The sequence below is a fragment of the Panthera uncia genome, chromosome X (genome assembly GCF_023721935.1).
Source record: "Panthera uncia isolate 11264 chromosome X, Puncia_PCG_1.0, whole genome shotgun sequence".
In the NCBI taxonomy this organism is placed as follows: domain Eukaryota; kingdom Metazoa; phylum Chordata; class Mammalia; order Carnivora; family Felidae; genus Panthera; species Panthera uncia.
In genome coordinates this window covers 37,421,798-37,428,045 of record NC_064817.1, presented here as the reverse complement: position 1 = coordinate 37,428,045, position 6,248 = coordinate 37,421,798, and positions in this window count along the sequence as shown.

Here is a 6,248-nt window from a genome sequence, read left to right as displayed (position 1 = left end):
GAAAGAGTGAGAAAAACAGAAGGCATAAATAAGATGGCAGAAATTATTGCGGATGCATCAGCAATCACAGTAAATATAAATGGGCTACATTTGTTAATTGAGTGTCAGAATAAAAAAAATAAAATCCAGGTTTGTGCGATGTGCCGACATTACACAATGCTTCAGAAAGATTGAAAAGAATAGGTCAGGAAAGATATTTGGGTAGCAAACACTAACTAAAATAAGTGTATGATTATATTAAATATCAGGCAAAAATAGATTTTATGATGTGACAGAGATAGCTAGCTATCCATTTGAAACCTCTACCTTTTGGGGCGCCTGGGCGGCTCAGCCGGTTAAGCATCCGACTTTGGCTCAGGTCATGATTTCATGGCTCACGAGTTTAAGCGCCTCATCGGGCTCTGTGTTGTGTCTCCCTCTCTCTCTTCCCCTCCCCTGCTCGTGCTCTGTCTCCCTGTCTCTCTCTCTCAAAAACAAACAAACATTAAAAAAATAATAAAAAATCTATCTCTTCCTTTTATATGGAGTTATAGCTGGGAGTGGCTGAACCATCCGTGGTTAAATTTCCAAGTCCTCCTTTCACCTATGAGTTGATGAGCGGAGTTGATGCTTGCTAAGCACAGGTCTCTGCGTATACTGGCATAAAATTTACATGCAAATTTCCTTGTTTGTGTTATTATAAACAGAATTTACCCTGAATCTCACCACCCAGGAAAGAAGTGTTATTGTACTTCTTATTAGGTGCCCCTACACACATTACTGTGTAACCATAAAACAAAGTTGGGATCTCATCGTATACACAGACTTGTCCAGATTCCTCATTCAACTCTATGTTCTTACTTCTCTTCCATGTTGTCAAGTACTCCCCTTAAGCATGACTTTCAAACTTGCCACAGAAGTCTGTAACTCAGCACAGGACGCCAGGTAGCCCTTAATAAATGTTGGCACTAAGTGAAGAGAAGGAGCGTGAGGACGATACGGAAGGAAATGGCGTATGTCGCGCCCTTCACCCACGCACTCTTCTGGCACTCATGGTAATGAATAGCCCTCCCTATATCTTTGTCTAATATCTCGGATCATTTCCTAAGGATAAATTGCTAGAGGTAGACTTATGGGGTCCAAGAATGCAAGTCTGTTTAAGATTCTTGATGCAGATCGTCAAATTGATGTCCAACGAGATCGCACCGGTTTATAATCCTGGCAACTGCCTTGTACAATGGGGATCATTAATCCCATGTGACAAATCAGATAACCGAGGCTCAGAGAAGATGAAGAAACTTGTTTCAAGGCACTACTAAGGCTGGACTTCGAATCCAACTACAAAGTTATTATTCCATTTCATTTCTGACTTTTTTGGGGGCTTCGTTTCTGTCCCGCCCCCAAAATGTACGTCAAAGCTCCAGAACTGCTGGCTTGGATTCTTTAAAAATGTCCGTGTCATAAAAGAGCAAAAAACAAACAAGGAAAAACAACTAGGAATGCTTCCAGATAAAAGGAGACTAACGAGATATGTAGTGTGTGATCCTTTATTAGAAGCCAAATTTTTAGGGGCGCCTGGGTGGCTCAGTCCATTAAGTCACCGGCTCTTGGTTTTGGCTCAGGTCATGATCTCACAGTTGGGAAATGGAGCCCCACATCAGGCTCTGTGCTGACAGCTTGGAGCCTGCTTGGGATTCTCTCTCTCCCTCTCTCTCTCCCCCTCCCTCCCCATCCCACACACATGCACTCTTTCTCTCAAAATAAATAATTTTACTTAAAAAAAAAAAAACTGAATTAAAAAAAATCTATAAGGGACATTTTGGGGTAAGTTGGGGCAATTTTAAAATAGACTAAATATTAGACAAGAGTATTATACCAATGTTAAATTTTGCCATGTGACAATCATAATGTGGTTCTATAGGAGAATATCCTTAATCTTTTTATTTATTTATTATTAGTTTATTTTTTATTTATGAGAGAGAAGGAGAAACCATAAGCAGGGGAGGGGCAGAGAGAGAGGGAGAATCCCAAGCAGGCTCCACACTGTCAGCGCAGAGTCTGACTTGGGGCTTGATCCCACCAACTGTGACATCACGACCTGAGCTGAAATCAAGAGTCAGACGCTTAATCCACTGAGCCACCCAGGCACCCCAAGAATGTCCTTATTTTTTAAAATGCACATTGAAATACTAGAATTGAAATGTCATGTGTGCAACGAACTCTCAAATGGTTCGGAAAAAGAAAGAGAACAAGAAATGGGGAAAAAAGAAAGAAAGAAAAAACATACAGTGAGAGGAGCGGAGGGAGAAAATAAATGTGCTACATTTGGTGAATCTTGGTGAAGAGTATATGGGAGTTAATTTTACCATTCTCGAAACTTTCCTGAAGGTTTGAAATTTTACAAGATAATATGCTGCTGATAAAAACTGAATACCAAAACATGGCATTGGTACTAGGTCTGTAAAATGATTTCTGGGGTGCCTGAGTGACTCACTCAGTTAAGTGACCGACTTCAGCTCAGGTCATGATCTCACGGTCCGTGAGTTCGAGCCCCGTGTCGGGCTCTGTGCGGACAGCTCAGAGCCTGGAGCCTGCTTCCAATTCTGGGTCTCCCTCTCTCTCTGCCCCTCCCCTGCTTGTGCTCTGTCTCTTTCTCTCTCTCAAAAATAAATAAACATCAAAAAAAAAAAAAAAGACTTCCAAGGCCATAAAGACTTTGCACAGGTTTCCTTTCTTTAAAGTATTTGAAAAAAAAAATGCTTTAGACTCAAGGGGCCGTAAAGAATTTCCCCCACGGAGTTGATTTTTAAGCTGTTGAATAATTGCTGCTGATTTCGTTTGCACGAAAGGGACCACAGGTCCCTACATTTTGTAGTTTAGTCCTGTGATTATTGTTGTCTTAGTGATTAGCAATCTCTTACATAATCAGACCTAGATTTTGTGTGTCTTCTGTCTCCATCCCAGGAGGCAATTACAACGCGTCCCTCAGGGGATCATGGGTGTGCGCACGAGGCAGTGAGAAAGGATAGCATTTTTCCCCTATATCTTCACTCTTTTTCTTTTTATTGGCTAGCTGTATCTGTCATAAATAGGCTGAGGGAAAATTAAAGTCTTAAGGTGTCCTGTATTTTTCTGACGCACAGTACTTTTCAACCTAAAACACATTATCTAAACTGTGCACATTCATTGGCAACAATTGAGAGACAGGCTTGGTAATAGAAAATTCTATTCACAACTGTATAAATGTATACATCGTGTTTGCCTTTTTGAGGGAGACACTATTGTAAAATATACTATTAAAAGAAGACCTATTTAGAAATGAAATGGCATTGCCTTTCCTCTTATCTAAATAGGCAGAGTTTAATTTCCCAGCGCTAACGTCATATTTCTGCAACGGTAAAACGGTAGTGGGAAAAGAGAGTTGAGTCACCCTAGTCTCTTAATGAAAAGTTTGGGATAAGCTAGTTTCTGGGGAGCTGGCGGTTATGTGTCCATGAATGCGTCTTGTGTCTAGGTCAGTAGCCCTTGAAATTGGGGTGTAGACAGCTTGGCTAATGGGTACATTTTAATCCTGTTTGCCTGTTTCCGTCACTCCGGGTGAGGAGTGACTCACTTCCTTGAGGAAGCCCAAATCTAGCAACATCTCCTTGCATGATATTTGTTGGTGAGAAAAACAAGGAGGACATCGATAAGAAATTAACATTAACTTGGGGTGAGATATTTGTGAACAAATTTAACCAAAAGGCTTACACAGTTTAAATTTTCTTTTTTAATGCTTATTTATTTTTGAGACAGAGAGAGACAGAGCATGAACAGGGGAGAGTCAGAGAGAGGGAGACACAGAATCCGAAACAGCCTCCAGGCTCCGAGCTGTCGGCACAGGGCCTGACGCGGGGCTTGAACTCACGGACCACGTGATCATGACCTGAGCCGAAGTCGGACGCTTAACCGACTGAGCCACCCAGGCGCCCCAAGGCTTACACAGTTTAATTGAGTTGTGTTAACATTTGCCTGCTTCGGGGCAGGGTATATAATTGGAGTCTCAGAATTGTCACAGCTGGAATATGTTTTTAATGTTTACTTATTATTCTATTTCATTTGAACTTTTTACTTTGAAATAATTTAAACTTACAGGTGAGTTTCGTTTAGAAATAGTATGTAGATCTCAGATTCTCAGGTATGTCCTTTACCCAAATTTACCAGTTGTTAACATTTTATCAAACTTGCTTTATCAGTTTCTCTCTCTTCCTCTCTCTTTGGGTCTCTCTCTATATATAATACATAGTTATAATTCGTTATAACTGCATATAAATATATAAATATATTTATATTAAATATAAGTATATAAAATATAGAATAAATATATATTTAAAAGAATTATAATTAATTATATATAATATATATTATTGTTCTTCTATATATATTTTATTGTTGTTGTTATTATTATTAGTTTTCTAACCCATTTGAGAGTAAACTGCACACCTTATGTCCTTTTAGCCCCTAAATATTTCAATGTGCATTTCTTTTTTATTTTACTTTATTTTTAATGTTTATTTATTTTTGACAGAGAGAGAGAGAGAGAGACAGAGCGTGAGTGGGGGAGGAACAGAGTGAGAGGGAGACACAGAATCTGAAGCAGGCTCCAGGCTCTGAGCTGTCAGCATAGAGCCCTGAGCAGGGCTTGAACTCACAGACCGCAAGATCGCAACTTGAGCTGAAGTTGGACGCTCAACTGACTGAGCCACCCAGGCGCCCCTCAACGTGCATTTCTTAAAAACGGGGACATTCTCTTTCACAACCATAGTAAAATGACCAAATTCAGAAAATGGAACATACACAAATTTTGCCAGTTGTCCCAATAACGTCCTTTATACCAAATTTCTTCCCACCTTTGATCCAGAATCCAATTCAGGACCATATTACCCAGTTAGCAGTCATATCCTCTTTAACGTTTTAAAATCCTGGACAATGTCTCTATTTTTCTTTGTCTTTCATGATACTGATGTTTTAAATATGGTACAGGCCAGTCGTTTAGTAGGTATACAAACCTCAATTTAGGTTTGTATATTTCTTGACACTTGGATTTGGGTTGGGCATATTTGCCAGAAATATCAGAGAAGTGGGTGTTACATTCTTCTCAGTGCATGAGATCGGGAGGTCAGTTTGTTGCACTGTTGATGATGCTAACTTGAATTACTTGACGAATAAAGTAGCCTCCATGCTTCTCCACAGTAAAAGTACTATTTTTCCTTTAAAACACGATGTTTTGGGGGCCCCTGGGTGGCTCAGGCAGTTGAGCGTCAACTCTTGATTTCCGCTCAGGTCATGATCCCAGGGTCGTGGGATCGAGCCGCCCCCATCAGGCTCCTCGCTGAGTCTGGAGCCTGCGTAAGATTCTGTCTCTGTCTCTCCCTCGGCCTCGCTCACCCCCACTCTTGCTCTTTCTCTCTAAAATAAATAAATAAATGAATAAATAAAATAAGATGTTTTTGAGGCTGCTCCTTCCGTATTTCACACTGGCTAAAGGTAGTAGCAGAGACTGAAAGTAGTACAAAGTCACAAATCTGGTACAAAAACAATAAAGGTAACTCTATTATTCCAAATAAAATTTGGAAATCTGATCACAGGTTTGGCTGTTGCACACAATCTTAATAAGACTTTTCGTTCATTCACACAAAATTGTATTGTATGATTATTTGTCTGAACACTTTAAGTAAGCAACGTATTTAATGTGTTCCAACTTCGTGCCCAGCCTTGTTCTCATTGGGTACGCTTTGAGTTGCAGAGAATATAAATGTAGGTCTATTTCAAGGGCACCTATATGTTCTATGCTTGTTCTAACATGGCCCACGGGCTAACAGACATTTGTATTTTTCAATAAACATTTAAACAAAGCAACTGAATGCACCTTTCTTAACGTCTACCCAAGAAATCTTAAAAGCCAAAGCAAACGTGAGTTTCACCAAAATGCCGACACATGGCGCGTCTTAAAAACTACACAGAGCTGAGGAATATGCTTCTATCTATCAGTGCTGAACAAATTGGTATTCCCCAGATGACCTCACGCACATCAGGCAATCATCCAATGATGATAAGCAATTATTAGTAATAACAAAAACAGCTCCGTGGCTCAGGGTGTCCACAGCCCACGTTGCACATCATTAGGGTGTCCCTGATGTATTTCCTTGTGTTTTTGTTTTTTTTTTCTCTGACTACATCAAAGCCTGGAGCAGAATATAGTGATTTAAAAAGATAGACACAGTCAATGT